At 42.3% G+C, this 21,123-nt stretch overlaps 1 protein-coding gene across 3 annotated transcripts in view; it reads left to right on the top strand.

The window, feature by feature from the left end:
- The window catches only part of LOC307194867 (uncharacterized protein C1orf21), a 225,083-nt gene that overhangs the window by 44,333 nt on the left and 159,627 nt on the right, over positions 1–21,123 (top strand). The window contains exon 1 of one of the 3 annotated variants that reach the window (XM_079938243.1): positions 7,031–7,140. The exons of the other annotated variants lie outside the window; for them this stretch is intronic. The gene's annotated coding sequence lies outside the window, so the exon portion shown is untranslated. Of the gene's footprint in view, positions 1–7,030; positions 7,141–21,123 lie in introns of those variants that run through there. 3 annotated transcript variants of the gene reach the window in all.

The following is a 21,123-nucleotide window of genomic DNA, read 5'->3' as shown; positions in this document are numbered from 1 at the left end:
CAGGAACACTCAGTGAATGGGAACATACTTGCTATAGATGTTCAAATAGAATTTGTTCTTTTGAGGCAGGGACAGGAGAAAAGTCACAGACAATGAGACAGATTTTCCAGAGGGCAGGTTGACAGAATGCATGTGTCCCTTAGGGGGCATCAGTTAATGGAGATCTGTTTCTTACGGGTGCATTTTGTAAAATGAAAGTTTTGGTCCCTAGAAAAGAATGTCATGTGAGGATCATGGTGAAAATTAATTAAAAGGGTATACATAACCTTAGATCTTGTTCCGTATTACTGTTTTACTGTAATAATTACATCAGTGTTATATTATCGGCTAAATATTTCCCTTGTGGGGTTGAGGGATGTCATTATATGGACTTTGTGTTTATAAGACAAAAATAGTTACCCATATGAGTTATATGGTAGAGCTCCCTCTTCCATGAATTTTCTTGAGAGATTAATTCTTTAAGCATAGAAACTTCTAATTCTGAAAATTTTAATGATAGACTTTTTAAAAATCAGGAAACGCCTCACACTTTTCATCAAAGTAAATGCAAAATAATGTAGTCTTTTCTTCTTTATGACTTTAGGATTACTGTGATGAGTGCCAGTTATTACCTTGATGCTCTGGAGAGATGCTCAGGGCGGCTTGAAATGGTCCGAGAGCGTGGTGCTTGATGAGTAGAGGAAGCAGTTGCTTTATATATTTTTCTGTTTCTTTTTTCATCATCCACTGTCTTCTTTGCTGTGCTTTTTACTGTGCCTCAACCTCACCTTTTGCACTGGCTTCTGTGCCAGAGCAGATAAGCATGATTTGTCAGCTCCATCTTTTACAAAATCCTGCTTGTAGATCTCCTGTTGGAACTCAACACCCCCTTAGGAAGTATTCTTGCCAAAATATCGACCCTGAATTAATCAAACCTCTATATTCGAGTACCAATATATAGGACACAGAGGAATAAAGCGAATGTTAAATGATCCGTCAAGGATGCAATCGGCAAAATTAAACAAAACAACTTTACAAAATAAATGACCAAAGGGGTAGAAAAAAAAAAAAGAAGAAAGACATTCATGGAACCTATAGATGAAAAGAGATTCGTCAGCTAGTTACAATGTGTAGACCTTATTTGGATCCTGATTTAAACAAACTGAAAAAAATATGAGGCAATTAGGGAAAGTTGAACACTAACTGGATACTTGATTTTAAGGATTTATTAGTATTTTTTAAGATGTGATAGTGTTGGCATGGTTATGTGCGTTTTTTTTTTTTTTTTTTGGTGGTACGCGGGCCAGCCTCTCACTGTTGCGGCCCCTCCCGTCGCGGAGCACAGGCTCGGGACGCGCAGGCTCAGGGCCATGGCTCACAGGCCCGCTCTGCGGCATGTGGGATCCTCCTGGACCGGGGCACGAACCCGCGTCCCCTGCATCGGCAGGTGGACTCTCAACCACTGAGCCACCAGGGAAGCCCACAGTTATGCTTTTCTAGTGTGGTCTTTTATAGATAGATACTGATATTTAGGAATGAAATGATATGAGTTTATAATTCTCGAAGTTCAGACTTAGGTTACAAGGGGCCCCATTCTACGGTTCTCTCTATTTTGAATATGTTCGAAATTTTCTATAAAAACTCTTTAAAAAAAAAACAACACCAAACTAAAACTCTACTTTGAAGCCCAGTTCTGTCTGCGTATACAACCTGTTATTTCATGGACATTTCTAGAAAGAGTGATCTGCAGTCACTGCAGAGGCATAATTTTTCTTGACAGCTCTTGCAGTTTCTTCTTCTGTGCCCCGTTTCTTAACTGTCTCCATCTAAGCCCTCTTCTCTTCTTGCTTTATACTAGGAGCACTTAATCTGTGAGTTCATAGATGAACTTCCTCTAAAATATGGTGCCTTTTCTGTATTTGCAAATGTGCATGTTTTAGGGGTTAGGCTTGGCATGGACCAGGGTTTTAAGGGTCCATATGATTCTAGAAGGTTAACAACCACCCCACTGGCCGCTGTGCTCCACAGTCACATTCATGTAGTCGTCTTCTACTTGCGCATTTCGCAGCTTGGATCTGATCACTGGTCCACAACTCTGTCCTGTGCTTCAGTCCTGTCCATTCATTTGTCTGCTCTTTATCTCCACTAACACCTCAAAGATAGCATGTTGGGTGATAGTTTTACGATTTACCCAGTTGTTCTTCATGCCAGATACCTCTGAAGTAGCCTAGATTTCACTTTCTTCCTTACATGAACATCTGCACCTAAATAATCATCAAGCTCCTATTATATTACCTCTTAAATGATATTTTTTGTGTGTGTTCTTTTCTTATTTGGTACAGTGTTTTTTTTTGGTTTTGTTTTTTTAAACATCTTTATTGGAGTATAATTGGTTTACAACGGTGTGTTAGTTTCTGCTGTATAACAAAGTGAATCAGCCATACATACATATATATCCTCAAATCTTCTCCCTCTTGCATCTCACTCCCACCCTCCCTATCCCACCTCTCTAGGTGGTCACAAAGCACTGAGCTGATCTCCCTGTGCTATGCGGCTGCTTCCCACTAGTTCTCAGTTTCACATTTGGTAGTGTGTATATGTCCATGCCACGCTCTCACTTCGTCCCAGCTTACCCTTCCCCCTCCCCGTGTCTTCAAGTTCATTCTCTACGTCTGTGTCTTTATTCCTGTCCTGCCCCTACGTTCTTCAGAACCCTTTTTTTTTTTTTTTTTTTCGGTATGCGGGCCTCTCACTGTTGTGGCCTCTCCCGTTGCGGAGCACAGGCTCCGGACGCGCAGGCTCAGCGGCCATGGCTCACGGGCCCAGCCGCTCCACGGCATGTGGGATCTTCCCGGACCGGGGCACGAACCCGTGTCCCCTGCAACAGCAGGCAGACTCTCAACCACTGCACCACCAGGGAAGCCCAGAACCTTTTGTTTCTTTAGATTCCGTACAGTGTTTTGATTTGGACATGCACCATCTCTCATCCGGCTATTAGACTACCATTGGAATCCTTGTTACTAACCTTCTTGCCCTCAGCCCAATCCCTTCTGTTCCCAGAAATGATGTTGCTAACACAAAAATCTGATCGTTTCACCTCTCTGTTGACATCAGTGGCTTGCAAGGTCTTACAAGGCCCTTCATTATCCAGCCCCTGTCTCCCTAAGCAGCCTGATTTCCTGACACTCCTCTTCAGACATATTTAGAGCATGACATAGTCGTCAGATCTCCTGGGCTTTGCTTACATATTCACTCTGCCTGGAGGTCAACACCCCTTCCACCAGCCTACCTTACTCATCAACATGGGAAGTACGGCTTTACCCTTCAAGCTGTTAGGATAACTCCTCTCTCAGAGGCATCCCAGATGTTCCTCTTAGAGCACTTGGGAGCTGTTCAAATGCTCACTCTGCCATTTGCACAAACTACCATTAAGTGGTGTTGTTTTTAATTGCCTTGTAATTGTTTACAGGCTATAAGCTAACCCATTATTACCTTTGTAGCATCTTTGAGACTCTAGCTTTTGCCCAGTCATGAGGGCATGAGTGTTCAGTACGTGATTGCTGATTGCATGGCCTTGGTCCCCAGAGACCTTCTTTCCTTCATGTGGGTGCCACCTTGAGCTCTTTCAAGGAGATATTGGCAGGGAGACCGCAGGGCTCCTTTTCCTCTTGGATCCCATTTCCTGAAGAGAGAGGTGTCCTGAGTGGCCACTGGGAGAGGTAGGTAGGAGACTGTTTTCCAGCACAAGTTTTTCTTTGGTGACTTGATTATTTCCCTCTCTTTCTAGGTTCCTCTGTTCTCTCCCATTTCTTTTCTCCTTTTTTAAAATTGAAGTATAGTTACTGTACAATATTATATGTTACAGGTGTACAATATAGTGATTCACAGTTTTTAAAGGTTATATACTCCTTTTATAGTTGTTATAAAATATTGGCTAGATTCCTGTTCCCTCCCATTTCCTAGTGACCCCTTTAAAATATGAGTAAAGGGTTTGAAATAAGACTACTCTCTTCCTAAACATCTTGCCTACATATACGTATTTTTTAAATGAATTAGGGTGATTGAATTTTGTTTTCAACTTATTTTGAAGTATTTTTAAAATGAATTAGGGTGATTGAATTTTATTTTCAACTTATTTTGTAGTATTTTTAGCAATGAAAATTGGAGTTTAACTATCTTACTACCCAGGAGCCACTGAACTCAATATTGATAGTGGAGCCGTTTTCCCAGAAAATTATTAATTAAGTATTCTGAGAGCAGTTTTAGTCAGAAAAGCCTTTGTCCATGATCACAACATTATCTCAAAATTAAGATCTCTATTGCTTATATTTTTATAAGCCTACATATTAGCAGCTGTGAGTTTATATCTAACTGTGTTATCTCCATATAGTTTTCCTTCAGTGTTTAGTAACCTCATCCTGCCAGGTCCATGGTGGAGAAGGCAGGATCTGCTAGCCCTTAGTCATGATAGGAAAGCAAGGCTTACACTGAATTTGGGACATCACATAAAAGTCTTTCTGTCTGGTGTGTGGGGTGTGGGTGAGACAGAACACAAGATGGAGGGAGGTATCTTTATGGTAGGATCAGGGTGTGTGGTGTCTTTGATTCCAGGCGTATGAGTCACTTGTTTAGAAGACAGCACAGTGAGGTCGTAGGTGGATGCCTGGTACATTCATTGAGGGGATGGTGCACAGAGGTTGCATGCAAGTTTCGTTGCCCAGGGTTCCATCAGAGAAGCACCCCTTTACTTGATTCCCTGGGGTCATTGAAATGCAGAGCACGGCCTCCACACGGTGTGCAGGCCTCTCTGGGACCCTCCAAGCCCAATGCTCCCCAGGCAGGGTGCTCATCGCTGCCCTTTCCCGGACTCCCCCTGCCCCCAGTCAGAACTTGCTAGGTGTCTAACCAGTTAACCTGGAGCACTAAATCAGGGAAGGGTTAATGGTAGAATATGTTGTTAGCCCAACAGTATGTGCATTTTAATGGATATCAACAATGCTTTAATACAAAGAATAAGAAATCTGTGAGTTTTATGGTGACAAGCAGCAGAGGTGAGGTACCTACCTGGTAGGTTGTGGCATGCCCAAAAGGTGTACACGCGCACACACACGCAAACACACATAGCTAGATAAAGGTTACCAACATAAACATATAACCAAATTGCCTGTCCTTTTCTTTAACTTTCCTGCTCTCTGCTGTGTCCATATCAGTATTGAACTTAATTAAATTTCATCTGGATGAAAGGCTTTATAAAGGTCAGGAAGAAAATCTAACTCATTTTTCTGTGCTAATGAGTTCTTTTATTCTTTAAAATCAGAAGTGAGGATGGAGAAAAAAGAAGTGTCAGTTGACTTCTGAATTCACTAGCATAAAAATTGCTTATTAAAGCTGTGATTTGAAAAAATGAAGGACACAAAAATAATCGCCATGCCCTTTTCTTTTTAAAATTTTTTATTTTTACCCAATTTGGGGACATTGGTTTTAATCTCAATCTGCTCATCAACAGTTGTAATATTGTGCTTTGAGGCTCTAAAAATCTCTATACACACACACACACACACACACACACACACACACACACACTTCTCTAAAAACTTAGGCATGGGTACACAGTATGTTCAAAAACAAATGAATTAAAAGTTAGCAGCTGGTTTTACCCCCCAAGTGAGTATCTTGCAGCGCTGGAAGCCTCTTCTCCAAGTTCACAAAAAGGGCATTAGCAAATGATAAGCATCTGAAAGCGGAAGTTTTCCATGTTTATAAACTTCAGGAGCACATGCTCCATTGACTGATTACATCCTTTATAAATAATTTCATTTTTAGAAATAGATGTTAATGTTAGTTTGTTACTGGAGATGAATAAAAGTGCCAGCCAATCCCCAAGTGATCTTTTGCTTTCCCTGGAAGGTGAAATATTTCGTGACATTGAAATCAGAAGTCGAAGCCGACTCCTTAAATGAAATTCCCCTCTGGGTAGTGTACAGAATGCATCTTAAACGCCTAGACGTGTGTGTGTGATACAGAAGTGTTCCTGGTGAAAATTTTATGGACTGCTTCTTGGAGGGAACTTACTTCTCATTAACAAAAGGTAGAAGGTTCGGTTGGCAGGAGTGATGGTATCACCACCGTGTCTCCTATGAAAGGCTTATCCCCTTTAGAAAGATTTTGGTTTCTAGAATCCCCAAAGCCTAGTGCAGAGCAAAATTCCCCATCTTTGCAATTGTGGTCTTACCAGTCCAAAGGGAGACGGCACTTCTCACATCATTGGTGGGGTCACCGTCGGATGTGGGTCACTGGATAATGTTGTGTTTATCAGAAGCAGCAACATTAAGGGTTGCCCCAAAGTAAGCTCTGTGGTTTTCTGCTTGGGAAATAAGGTCATACTTGCCTTGTGTATTATCAGCCTGACCCCAGCGTGGACTGGTGGCAGAAGAGGGTGTAACCACCACATGCGTTGTTTGCACGTAGCCGGGCTGTGATTTGTATAGCTTTTCACGGACCTGTTTGTGTGCCTGGTGGCGCAGAACAAACTTTGGTTGGCCTTTTTCTAGCTAAATAACACATAAGAATTTCTGTGAATCACTTTGTTTGTGGTGTCACACTAGATGGGTGGGATTGTTCGGGTTCTAAGAGGTAGGAACAAAATCTCTAAATTGCTTGTTGATGCCGCCTGTCCCCTCTTGAGCTCTCTCTGTCTTTCTTGTGACCCAGCACAGTTTTACTATAAACTGCTCTAGTTGATGAGCAATTTTGAAAGCCTTTTAAAAATTTAGTAGTTTTCCCTCACCTCTATTGTTTGTGGCTGGCCTTTCCCTGGCCTCGTGAGTGGAAAACTTTCAGTCAGAAGGAAGCATAAAGCCCTTTGCTGAGAGGATTGCTATGTTCCAGGGGCCACTGGTGTCTATTCGGCTATTTCCCTCCTCAGTGGTAAACAAGCTGCCTCACGAGGAGCCACAGCCTGTTTCTAGAAAAATCTTAGAGCTGGGAAGTATACTATGAAATGTCTCTTAAGTGGTGAGGGCCACAGCCCACATCACTTCGGGGAGAGGATGCCAGAGTTGTGTTGTAGCCAAACTCATCTGGAAGAACTGAGCCCCATTCGGTCCTCCAGAGATTCTATGAGCAGAGGGGAGAACTCAGCTGGCACCCGTGGAGCCCCAGGTAAATGCAGCATTGCCGTAAGTGCAGGTAGAGCCCAAAGCCATGCCTTTGCCTGTGCTTTGCTTTTGTTTTGCAATTCTTTCTTTGCTTTCCATAAGATTTCAAAGGAACACGTTTTTGCTAGATCCGCGTTTCTCATGAAACTACTGTCTCGTTTTCCTAAAGGAGACAACCCAGTGTAAACATAGGTCTGTGTTTCAGTGTTTTGTCTTTTCCGTCTTTTGCTGAACCTACCGATGTTAATATCCCCTTTTGTTCCAAAGCCTTGACTTTCTTTGACATCGCCACCTATTTTAGTCTTTAATCTCTAAAGAAATCCCAACCCAAACTCTTTTTTTATTAGGTTATTTGTTCAGAGCTGCCGTGTTTGACTTGCTGTTCAAGAAATAGCTGTTAGTTTTATGTGTGAAACTTCAGGGATTAAGGGACAGCGAGTGCCCGATATGTTACAGCTTTTGTCTACCTCAGAGTTTAAGGAGGCTGCTCTCCAGCTTCCCCCAGAATGGGTTTTTAAATTGCAATTTTGAAAAGTCAACTCCGAAAGAGAAGGTTATATTTAATCTTTCTTTCTGGCGGTTGGAGAGATGGATTGAAATTTCTTTCTAAACTTGAAAAACAAGAAACACAGCATTGGGACTTCCCTGGTGGCGTAGTGGTTGGGAGTCTGCCTGCCAATTGAGGGGACACGAGTTCAAGCCTTGGTCTGGGAAGATCCCACATGCCGCGGAGCAACTAAGCCCGTGCGCCACAACTACTGAGCCCGTGCACCTAGAGCCCGTGCTCCGCAACAAGAGAAGCCACCATGACGAGGAGGAGCCCATGCACTGCAAGGAAGAGTAGCCCTCGCTCGCCGCAACTAGAGGAAGCCTGTGCGCAGCAACAAAGACCCAATGCAGCCAAAAATAAATAAATAAATTTATTAAAAAAAAAAAAAGAAACACAGCATTGTATGAATAGAAGGCTAACATGCATCATGTGGGGACTCTGAGTGCTTTATGCTAAACATAAACCAATAGCAGCAGATCCATAAGGAAAACACTAAAAATTTCATATAGAGAGTGAATTTCTTTTGTTTTATTTACTTTTGGAAAGACAGTAAGTAGGGAATTGCGTATATTTAAAACGTAATCCTTATACAGTAATTGAAGCTGAAAATCAAAGGAAAGGCTAGGAATATTTCAAGTTTTTTTTTGCGGTACGCGGACCTCTCACTGCTGTGGCCTCTCCCGTTGCGGAGCACAGGCTCCGGACGCGCAGGCCCAGCGGCCATGGCTCACGGGCCCAGCCGCTCCGCGCCATGTGGGATCTTCCCGGACCGGGGCACGAATCCGTGTCCCCTGCGTCGGCAGGCGGACTCTCAATCACTGTGCCACCAGGGAAGCACTCAAGTTTTGATATTTTTGGTATATTTGATACACTTCATTCAGTAAGATATGGTTGAGTAGATTAGGAACTTTGAATTTTGTATGGATAATCTATTATCAGAGTTGGTGTAAATCAAGTCAGTAATTACAGTCACAGATAAATTAGAGGTAAATTTAGTGGTAAATCCAACAGCAGTGGGCAACATAACCCATGAGTCTCAAACATATGAAAGAGACAGGATCTCTCAACATTGTCTGGTACCATGGTGCAGTTTCCCTAAATTCCTTAGAATTATAAATTACTGATCCCAAGCAAGTAACAAACTGTTCTCAGATACTGACATTCTTTGGAGGAATTAGGGGGTAGTAAATATATTTCTTTTATATAGGCTATTTTTAATAAGTTAATTATATCCTTATTTCAGAACGGTCTAGATTCTGACATTAGGGATTAGAATTTATGAAGTGTGAGGGGTCGTGTATGTCTGTTATAACTATCCTGTCATCAGAATTTTGTATTCCTCCAAGTTCCACTTTGTAAAGAGTATACAGTATTTGTAGGTTTGTCCCTAACCTGACATTTTAGAAGGCTTAAGTGAGCCCTCTCCAGACTTGCGGTGCCAGTGTCACTGTACTGTCTCAAAGCTGGAAGGAGCCTTAGAGGTCACCTTCAGCCACAAATGTAAGGTGATTCAGCTTGTAAATAAAACCTGTTGGAACAGTGCTTATGAAACTTCTTCGTGCATACGAGTCACTGGGGATCTTGTTAGAATTGCAGATTCTGAGGTCTAGGGTGGAGCCTGAGATTCTGTTTTCCTAAAAGGATCCCAGGTGAATCCCAATCCTGTTGGTCCCTAGATCACAGTTTGAGAAATAAAGTCTTAGAAAGTAGCTGTGAGATAGCCAGCTTCCCTCCCCCACCCGCAAATTAGAATCAGTCTTTCTTTTCTCCCTTTCTATGTTCCTTTCTCTCTCTCTCTCTCTCTTTCTTTCTTTCTTTCTTTCTATTGAAGTATGGTTGATTTACAATATTGTGTTAGTTTCAGGTGTACAGCAAAGTGATAAGGGTATACATATACATATATTTATATATCTATGTTCTTTTTATTCATTCTCCCTATGGTGTTGTGTTTGCTCCAGTATTTTCTCTCTTTGGGGAAAGCAGTGAAAATACAACCATAAATGGTTACCTTTCTGGGGTTGCTAATATCAAGATTTACCATAATCTCTTTCACAGTGACCACTTAAGGCTCCATGTCTTTCTTGTCCCCGTCAGATCTCAAGCACCTAGAATTACTCCTGGCCCATGCTGGGCCCTGAATAAATATCTGCTGAAAGAGGTTATGATTAGATGAATGTATAACATTCAGATTTGGGGATATTATGAGTCTTCATTTTGGGTTCTCACTGTCAAATTTTTAATAGACCCTGGGAACACATCAGGAAGCTACGTAATTCTCTGATGTGTGTAGCGTGTATAGTTACTCAAGTTCTTTTTCCCTCTTTTACACCCTTCTGTCCCCTTTGGAGCTTTACCTTTACAGACTGAAGAAGACTCATTGTATCAGCCTTTCCTAAAATCAGAGTGTTTTCATTCTGTTCTGTTTTTCTCTGGGCTGTTTCTCCTTTCATCATGTCATTTGTGTTTAGATCAGTGGACCTGATATGCTGTATCACAAATATGGCTTGTACAAGATGAGGTCAGAGCGTAAGAAACCCTTTATGCTGAATTTCCAATAAACTTTCCAATGATAACCAAAATAAAAAGCAGCTGCATAATTCTCTGTGTACATACTAGAGAGAGAGAGAGAGAGAGAGAGAGAGAGAGAGGGAGTGTGTGTGTGTGTGTGTGTGTGTGTGTGTGTGTGTGTGTGTGTATGCATGCACTGGAACATGGTTCTTACTTGCTGTGAGTTGTCAGGTTGACACGTGATGTCTTTTCATTGCTTCCTGCTTAAATTTAACTTCCTCTTTGATTAATCAAGTTAAGTAATTTCATTATCATAGCTAACAGCTTAAAGGCAACATGAAGAGTTCACGTCTGCAATAGAAACTTGATCTTCAGAAAGGTTATGATATGTTTATCTTCTTTCATAGTAAAATATTCCCACTCTTCCCCTTTAGAAACAATTATGATAACACAAGCCCCAGAGTTGATATTTTTCCTGCTGAAAGTCTCCGAGTGTCCACTCAGATCCCACTTTCTGCACAGTCTTTCTTGAATCCGTCCAGGCATCCTTTGTTATTTGGCTTTATGCTAGCCGTATCAACCATCTCATGGTATCACAGTTTCTTACTTGCTCACCTCTTTTACTCTCTAACAATCGCTCCACTGGAGGCAAATACTTTTATCTGTATAGATATATATATATGTCCAGGTGTGCCTAATCTAGTGCTGGCCCACAGCAGCAGTAAATGTTGACTGAAAAATTGAATGAATGGTCGCAGCATTTGGAAGGAGAGAGAAGACCTAACCAAGCGAAGTTATCTGGGGCAGCTTGGTGGAAAAGGTGATGCTGATCATTTGGTTTGATGTTATGCCTTGCCTTATAATTATGATAACATGGCTGCCAAAATGTTAGAATTGTAAATAAATGCTCCATAAGAAGATGGTGTTGTTGAGTAAAGCAGTAAGCTGCGGATATTTACAGTGTGTCCCGAATTGAGTTTCTTACTCGTAGGAGAGAACTTGTTGGGGACGTAGAAGTTACTAGAATTGCATCTGTCATCTTGAGAGGAAAATTGGCACATTCAGCAAACACTTACTGAACAAAGATGAATAACAATGGTTACCTGCTTTCAAGAAGCTTATGTTCTCCTGACATGTAGACTAACACCAAATAGACTGTAAGGAATGGATAAAGAAGATGTGGCACATGTATACAATGGAATATTACTCAGCCATAAAAAGAAACGAAATTGAGTTATTTGTAGTGAGGTGGATGGTCCTAGAGACTGTCATACAGTGTGAAGTAAGTCAGAGAGAGAAAAACAAATACCGTATGCTAACACGTATATATGGAATCTTAAAAAAAAAGATGGTTATGAAGAACCTAGGGGCAGGACAGGAATAAAGATGCAGACGTAGATAATGGACTTGAGGACATGGGGAGGGGGAAGGGTAAGCTGGGACGAAGTGAGAGAGTGGCATGGACATATATACACTACCAAACGTAAAATAGATCGCTAGTGGGAAGCAGCCACATAGCACAGGGAGAGCAGCTCAGTGCTTTGTGACCCCTTGGAGGGGTGGGAGGGAGGGAGATGCAAGAGGGAGGAGATATGGGGACATATGTATATGTATAACTGATTCACTTTGTTATAAAGCAGAAACTAACCATTGTAAAGCAGTTATACTCCAATAAAGATGTTAAAAAATAAATAAAAAATAAATAAAAAAAAAAAAAAGAAAAACCGTAAGGAGCTCTGTGGTGGAGAAGCAAGCAAAGTGCTACGAGAACCCAAAGGAAAGAGACCTGGATTCCAGCTGCGGGTGGTAGAGGCGAACTAGTAGGATAGAAATGGTTTTTTTGCATAGATTCTCTCTCTCTTGCTTTCTGAAGTGGAATCAATATGCTGCAGGCAATCGGACCTCTTTGTGATCATCCACGTGAAGACTGGTTTGGGGGCTCAGTCAGCTGAAAGCCGCTGTCCCTGTGCTGCGTGGCTGGACTCTTGCATCTGCTGATAGTTCTTTTTTGTGCCTCTTTGATGGGAATCTTGCCAGCTGTCAGTGTGCTTACTTCCCCATCTTCGGTCTGATTTGTTACAGGCTGTAACAGATAAAGGGAAAGTGAGATTGCATCAGTTTTGAGTGTCCTGAGGCATTTTTATGGGGGTGAAGCTTAGTGTAAATATCATTTAGGCAGTCGTAGCCTTTTTTATCATTTAATGACATGTGTACTTCCTGATACATATTCCCTTATTTATAATGAGAGCTGTCTTCTATAAGGATCTACTAAGTGCCTACATGGTAGTTGCTTTGTAGACACTGTTTCAAATGCTCAGAACTACCCTCCAAGGTAGATGGTTTTATATTCATTTTATAGAAGAGGAAACTGAAGTTTAAGAGATTAATTAACTTTCCCTGGGTCTCATAGCTGGTAAATAGTAGATCCTGTTTCTTCCCTAATCTGTCTGACTCCAAAGCGTGGGTTCTTATAACTGCTCCATCCTGCCTCTGTAAGTGGAGTCGAGTGTCCTGTGCTAGGTGTGAGCGATACTTGGGCCCTAGGAGACTCATGGTCCTGCCCTCATGGAGCTTTGGCTGGGGGCCAAAGTATTTAAAGCCTGGCTAACTGATCTCAGTAGAAGAACTATTACTATTTTGTGGTGTCGAGTACAGATTGTTCCAGTGGCGTTTGGCCTTTTGTCCATCTTCTGCTAATATTTGCTTCTCTTTGGGAATTTAACCAAAGATTGATAGGGGGAAAAGGTTTGTTACAATCTTCTAATCATTCATTCATCTGTGTTGGGTCCCAATGGGGAAACAGATAAAATGAATCTTCTCTAACGGAGTTAACATATCCACTGCTAGATCTAGACTATTTGAAGCAATAAAAAACTATATATTATGCTTGGCATATGTGTACTGAATGGTAAATGGATATGGTTTTGGCTCTGCTATAATTTGAAACAGCTCCAAAAGTATTTCAATTTAACATCTTCATTTATTTACACCAACTCTGGCTTTTACAACAGTCTGGCTTGTTGCCAGTTATCACAAGCGATTGGAAATTTCTCATAACAGAATTAATTTTAATTCATGTCTAAATGTATGCCATAAAAAGAATTTTAAACGAATCAAATTTAGACTAATTCAGAATTTAAGGGGCCTTAAAATTTGTGTCAGGAAACAAAATGATCATAGAATGCTGGCACTTCAGAGAGAGCGAGAAATTTAACTCTTGCATAAATGAGTCTGTGGCAAATTTAAATAAATAGGAATTAGAGTAGTATTCGTAGCTTTATCATGTGTCTCTGTTTTATAGGGAATTCTATCAAAGATTTTGCCATTCCTTGAGTAAAGTGTATGTTTTAAAAAAAAACTGCAGGGTATCTTAGTAATAATCACATTAAACATTATTTGACTGCATTTTCTGCATATCACGTTGTGTTGTATGTTATGAGATAATTTTGTTTCTGCAGGGGAACACTCACATGATAGATGACTTTTCCTATCAGCTTGTACTGTCTTCACTAGAAAGGTAGATTAGAAAGTGGTTTGGGGAGTAATTTATTTTAGTAAATAGCTTGACATTTAAGAAATGCATTACCTTAACAGAATGGGCTATATTTTTCTAACATATAAGTTGTTCCTGGGGAAGGTGAAGGGTTAGTCAGACACTTTTAAAGCTTGCTTGTAACACTTTTAGGTCAAAGAGTACAACGTGTGAAACCTGTACCCTTAGGGAATTGATGCCAGTTATAAAAATGCCTCATTTGGCCTTGTGGAATACTGAATAAACTGCACACAGCTCTCCTTGTTTATTTCCCAGTGACTGAGTGACTTTCTTTTTTTCACTTTTTTTTTTTATTGGAGTAAAATTGCTATTACGATGTTGTGTTAGTTTCTGCTGTACAATGAAGTGAAACAGCTATATGTGTACATATATCCCCCAGTCCCACCCATTAGGTTGTCACAGAGCACCGAGCTGAGCTCCCTGTGCTATACAGCAGGTTCCCACTAGCTATCTGTTTTACACATGGTAGTGTATTTATGTCAGACCTAATCTCCCAGTTCATCCACCCTCCCCTTCCCCCACCCCCGCTGTGTCCATATATCCGTTCTCTACGTCTGCGTCTCTATTCCTGCATCCTACAAATAGGTTCATCTGTACCATTTTTCTAGATTCCACTTATATGCGTTAATATACGATATTTGTTTTTCTCTTTGTGGCTTACTTCACTCTGTATGGCAGGCTCTAGGTCCATCCACATCTCTACAAATGACCCAATTTCGTTCCCTTTTATGGCTGAGTGATATTCCATCGTATATATGTATCATTTATCCATTCATCTGTTGTTGGACATTTAGGTTGTTTCCATTTCCTGGCAATTGTAAATAGCGCTGCAGTGAACGTTGGGGTACATGTGTCCTTTTGAATTACGGTTTTCTCAGGGTATATGCCCAGTAGTGGGATTGCTGGGTCATATGGTAGCTCTTATTTTTAGTTTTTTAAGGAACCTCCATACTGTTCTCCATAGTGGCTGTATCAATTTACATTCCCACCAACAGTGCAGGAGGGTTCCCTTTTCTCCACATGCTTTCCAGCATTTACTGGTTGCAGATTTTTTGATGATGGCCATTCTGACCAGAGTGAGGTGATACCTCACTGTAGTTTTGATTTGCATTTCTCTAACAATTAGTGATGTTGAGCATCTTTTCATGAGGGTTTTATTAGTTTGTTGTGCTCTGTATTGGTTTAAGATTCCAAAGCTGCCCTGGGATTGTTACGGCCGCTGTTTATTAACATCTCCATGTTTAAGATTCATACTATTTGGCAAACAGGTGTTGAACACCTTCTATGCAACAGTGACTGTGCTAGGAGTTGGGGATAGATTATTATTTTCTGGGTTTTTTTGGTGAATAAGAGAGCCTGTGCTTCTGTCCCTCATGGTCTAGTTTGGGAGACAGACATGAGCAGGCAGTGTGGACGTGGTGTGGGAAGTGCTGGAAGAGCTGAGGGCACCCGGGCGGTGGGGGCAGGGAACAGAGATCACAGGAGGCTTCCTAGAAACCCAACACTTAGAGTGGAGTCTAGGGATTGAGTTGACTCTGCGAGGAAAGCAGTGGTAAAAGCTTTTGCCTCCATCCCCTTATTTTTCACTTTTCCTATGGTGGCTTCCAGGCTCCTCCACCCTGACGGCTGCTCAGCATGTCTTTTCCTTGCACCCCATTTCTCTCCAACTCTTTCTGTTCTTCAGGACTTTTCCGTACCGGGACTACCTGCACAGCCCTTTCCACAACCAAGAGAGCAGAGAGCGCGAGGGCGCATCCTAGAGAGAACAACGCATTTCCTCTCTGTTATGCTGGAAACCATCATTGCTTTTCTCTAGACATCTTAGCCACAGATTTCATTCACAATCATCTTGGTAGGTAGTGATAGAAACAGGTTAGGGGTGGGGGACTAGCAAGCCGTGGAGGGAAGTCACGCAGTGTGTCCCCCAGTCCAAGTGTTCACTCTGCTCCTTCAAGCAACTGCTACCATTGTCAGGAGAATCAGGATCCTTCATGGTTATTTACATCCCCAGTAAAACGCAGCTTCAGTAGACATTCAATAGAAATTGAGTTGCGGAGGTGCCAGCAAGAGGTAACAAGGTCAGTGATGCTGTAAATGCCATTGAATATGCTCTGATACTCTTATCGATGCTTTTCCACTAAAATCCTGTTACTCTCAAGCAGAGGAAATCAAAACGGGGTGACTACCCCTTTACCTAAGGGAGCATTTCCCCTTTCTAACCTCTCCAGCCAGGGGTGCCCTAGATCTGGATTAACTTTACTGGCGTCTAGGGTTGCGTTGTCAGTGTCTTCTGAATCATCTGCTTGAAGACCCTGGCAGATTGACAGAGCCAGCGTGTGTGAAAGGCTCCACACGTGGTAAAGTGGTATATACGCATCAGTTGTTCTTATGTCTGTGATGCCAGCAGGGGCCCTGAATTCCCTAGCTCTCCATCACTGTTTGACATTGAGGACAAGTTTCCTTCCATATCTCCAACTCATCTCCATTTTCCCTGTCTTCTTTGTCTCCATTTTTTCTCCAGAAAATGTTGATGCCTGCCGTCATCTGAGCATCACTGCTAGGGGTAGCGTTCTCAGTATCAGCACCTTGCCCTGCTCCCATGACCCAGGAGCACCCACATCATCCATTCTGTCGGCCAGACCTCTTGCTTAGGACCTCGGAGCACCAGTCAATCAGGACTTGAACTGGGTGTTCCTTGTATGCCAGTGTGGTAGCCTTGTCCATCTACTAGACTGTCCTAATGTCAGTGGACAGGGCTTCCCCATGTCTTACATACTCTGTCTTGAGTCTTGACAGAATGTTGTTGGTGTCCAGCTTCTAATAATAGGTGGTTGAGTTGGAGGGGGGAGAAGTACCAACTGCATACTTCTTACTGGATTCAATGAGTCTAAGATTTTTGACTTTAAGCACACTGTATAGGCGGCCACCTGGTGTGGAGAGCCGTGGCAAGTTTGGGTCTCCCTGTCCTAGGGTACTGCTACCAGTAAATCCTCCTTTTCACTGCTGCTACCCAAATACCTCTTATCGGTGAGCCCGTTTCCCGCACAGCAGAGCCAGAGCCACCAGCCAGGGGTCAGCTCATGTTTAAAGAGGATGCAAGTCTAGCTGCTGCATTTCCTGTCTTACAGATTGATGATCTTTGACTGTTTTGCTGATGTCATTGTACATCTGTTTTTTGGAAGTGAGTGTAACAAGGAAGGAGAATGGTTAATCGCAAGAGCTCATTACACCATGAATGATGAAGGGTAGCCTCCTGTTTTATTTCTATTTCATTTGTTTGCTTCCTTGGGGAAAACAAATGATCGTGTCACCCTATGGGGAATTTCACTTTCTCTTTGATATACTAATAAACAGCCTCCCACATTTCATCTCTTTTTGCCACTGCTGGAGTGGTTGATTAAAAAACCACATTGTTGGGCTTCCCTGGTGGCGCAGTGGTTGAGAGTCCGCCTGCCGATGCAGGGGACACGGGTTCGTGCCCCGGTCCGGGAAGATCCCACATGCCGCGGAGCGGCTGGGCCCGTGAGCCATGGCCGCTGAGCCTGCGCGTCCGGAGCCGCAACGGGAGAGGCCACAGCTGAGAGGCCCACGTACCGCAAACAAAACAAAACAAAAAAACCACATTGTTATGCTGCTTTCCTATATCATGACCTTCACTATTGGCTAGAGAAAGGAAACCAGTGAAATATGTATATTTTTTAAGAAATGGAGGACCCTTCACTACAAATGCCCCTAGAAACCCCAGGTCCATTAAAGCGAGATGGATGAGGTGATGATAAAACCAAACTAAACAACGGGGAGGAGGGCATGAGTCTTCATTTTCTTTCTGGTAATATGTCTCAGAGATGAGAATTCAGTTTTCATTAATTTATTAGAAAAAAAATTAAAGTGTCCTTTTCTCTCCTTCTTGTCTTCAGCTAGGAGAACGTTCCTGGTAATGGAACTAAAATTCATTTTCACTAAAACGTGTGTTCAGCCTTTGGCATATAAAACCCATGTGAGGTGGGGGTTGTTAGAGGGTTCTAGATGCTGACTAACTTGGATTTTCCCAGGACCAAATCCTAACTGGCAACTCTGTGGCCTCTAGTTCCTAGTCGTGTGTGTGCTTCCTAGGTTCCTATTTATATCCCTTTATCCCCTGGCTTTTGGAGCCCAGCAAAGAGGCTCCTCTGTTTTGTGATATTTCTGTTGCTGGCCACTATCGATTTGTGATTAGCCAACCCTGATCTGAACAGTGGGTTTACAGGCCCGTGTCTTGGGGGTGTGTGGCCATTTGGTAGTTGAGGGTGTAGATTAGGAGGTCTTGACGTACTGTTGCTAGCTTACTGAACCCTGAATTACTGATCCCCCAACACAGCATTTGTATTCTAAAGTTGCTATTTATGGTTGAAAGCAGCTGCTGTACACATTGCGTGGGGAGGGGGGGCGGAGTATGGTGAGATATAAAATAAATAAATAGTTAGGCACAGTCCATCAAAAACTAATTACTGTAAGGAAATGTTTATGGCCAAGTAGGAAAAAGAGATTGGTACTCCTCCCTCCTCTCCCTGCAACTCTGGAAGAATTATTTTGTTCATGTTCAGGGAGTTGTTGGGCAAGCGTTTGTAGAAAGCCATGATGTTAACTCAGTCATGAACTAGACCTTGTCATAAAAGTCAGCTGATGCAGTTGTGGGTGCTACAGCCAGCCCTCCTGATGTAGGGGTAGGGGAGTGTGTGTGTGTGTGTGTGTGTGTGTGTGTGTGTGTGTGTGTGTGAATCTTGGGTATATGTTTTTATTTCTTTCCTTTTTTATTCCTTTTCTGTTGTTTTCTATTCATAATTTTTTATCATATGGACAAAAGTTTCTATTTAAAAGTAACCTTTATTCAGAGAGTAATTTTACCAAATGATGGTGTAATTATACTATCACCATTTGACCTTATTAGACAGCCTCTAATAATCAGAAACTTCAACTTCACTTTTGGCAAAAGTTACTTTTTATAATTTTCGTAGTTCTCTCCTCCTGCATATCTTTGCTTTCTAGCTAACATGTCAAGTAACGAATATTTATTAATTTCCTACTTTGTGCAAAGAATTGCAGAGGATCAAAGACATCGAAAGCATGACTTGCCTTGAAAAATTTATAAGTAGACTAGGATACCAAGACAACAGTTAACAATATAAAACAATGGTGCAGGAGATGTCCCAAGACCATGTATATAATTACGTCCTAAATGGAGAGGTAAGAGCTGACTTCAGAGGAAAGGGGATTCCATAGGCCAGGTTCCACCGAGATGGAAAGATAACTGTGGACTTGCAGCAACATGAACAGGCGATGAATGAGCCATGTGAACACATGCTGATGAATTTAGAGAAGAGGAAGATCTGCGTGGCCTGGAGCAAGTTTTCTTAGAGATGATAAGACTTGTTCTGGACCTTGAAGGATGGGTAGAATTTGAAAACAGGCGGAGATGAATAACAGGAGGGCTTTCTATCTAAGGTGAGACCATGAGCCAGAGGCAGTTCGGGTTAGAATATGAAAGTATGTTCAGGGGTTAGTAGCTAAAGACTAGACTGGCTAGAGCAATATGCCTGTAGAAAGCTGGATGAGATTGGAGATGTGCATGGAAAGCCTTGATTTCCATGAGGAGTTCAGACTTTCTTCTGGGGGCCTTCATTCCTTATTTATTTCCTGAGCACATATCCTGAGCTAAGCACCGTTAGAAGCTAGGGATACAGTAGGAAGCAAGAAATTCATAATCTGTGTCTCCCAAGGAGTTTATACCCTAGACTTATGGAACCAATAGATGGGCAGTTAGGAATTAAGAATATTCTGCACTATATGAGGGCTGCGAAGGGTTCTATCAGGTATTCTGAGACCTTTGGGGAGGGACAGCTCATACCAGAATTTCAACCAGGCAGAGGTAAGGAGGGAGAACCTTCAAGGCAGAGGATAGCAGGTGCAGAGGTGGGAAGACAAAGCCAGCCTGCTGCTGGCTATTTTGAAGCGGGTTTATTGAGTTCCTACTCTGTCTAGTTGGGCCTCCAACATAGCAGGGGAGACATACAGGAGATGGTTTCTGCCCTCCAAGTACTTAGTGTCTATTTAGAGAGAGATGCCTGAGAAACACCAAATAATTGACTCTACAAGTAAGAGTTTAGGAAAGAGAGGATTGAAGGAAGGCATGAAATGGTGTGAAGTCTTCTTCCTGGAAGAGTAAAGACTTAAGCAGAAGTAGAGAGGCAGGCATGTGAGCAGAATATCGAGGGAGAAGGGTGGTCTGTGAGACCCACCTGATGAGATGAAAAGGATGCTGGTTACCTTGGAGCAGTAGCAAGAGGCAACAGTGAGTCCATGGGTCTGGTCCTCGGGGACCCTGAGTAAGTTGCCTAAGCTCCTTAGACTTCAGTCTTCTCATACGTAAAATTAAGAACCTTGACCTCAGTGGTCCTTGAGGCCGTGTCTAGCTTGAAAGTCCAAGTATCTTGGGCTTTACCCTAGAGGCAGAGTGAGTCTTGGAGGGTTTTGGACCAGGGGAAGGACTTGACAGAATCAATGCAATAAGCATCTTAATTTGTCTTAGTTGTAGAAAATTAATGGGATAATTACTAACTTATGAGAAGTACAGTTTTTTACTAAAAATTTGAATCATGTTCTGATGTTTTTAAAACTGCCAATAGGACCATCCTGATGTCCATTGGACATTGCCTTGTGACTTTTTCCTTTCTCAAAACAGCAAAGACACAAAATCTGTGGCCTGGAAAATGCTCATGAATGGTGAGAGGTTTAAAGGGTTCAGAACACGATTTACAAATACAAAATTGAATTTGTGAATCGTAAAAATTCCTTAACATTTTCAGGGAGATCTTGGAATTAGAAAATTTATGTCTTTTATTTTTGCAGTACCATTCCTAGGGTGGTAATGGCAGTGATGTCATAGAGACGATATGGGCGTGACTTCCTTTCAGATACGGGAATACTAAGCAGCTTGCCAGATGTGCCTTTGTCATATCCAGGACCAAAACTGCCTCAGCCTGGACCCCGCTAGAGGTCCCACAGAGATGACAGCTGGCCAAAGGCCTTGTTAGAATAGAACGGGGTCAGACCCTAAACGTAACCCATTTCTGCCATGTCTTTCTCCAACAGAAGTGTTTACCATCAAGCCATGCATTTAGTTCTCTTTTTCAGACAAAGACTTGAAACCTTCATGTGTCAGACTGGAACTGAAGGTGGATCCTTGGAGAGTGTTAATGCCAAGAGGTGCTGGCCAGGTTGTCTGGATGCTGAGCTATGGTCTCCTGTTGGTGGGCCCCAGTCGTGTGGCTCCTGCCTGCATTGTCGGGTCCTACCAGGCTTGTCCCTCTGGTCTCTTTCTCTAAGTACCTTGTGTTGGA

Source organism: Stenella coeruleoalba (genome assembly GCF_951394435.1).
Source record: "Stenella coeruleoalba genome assembly, chromosome: 1".
NCBI lineage: Eukaryota > Metazoa > Chordata > Mammalia > Artiodactyla > Delphinidae > Stenella > Stenella coeruleoalba.
Note: the sequence above shows the minus strand (reverse complement) of the source record. Positions and strands in the feature narration are given on the sequence as shown.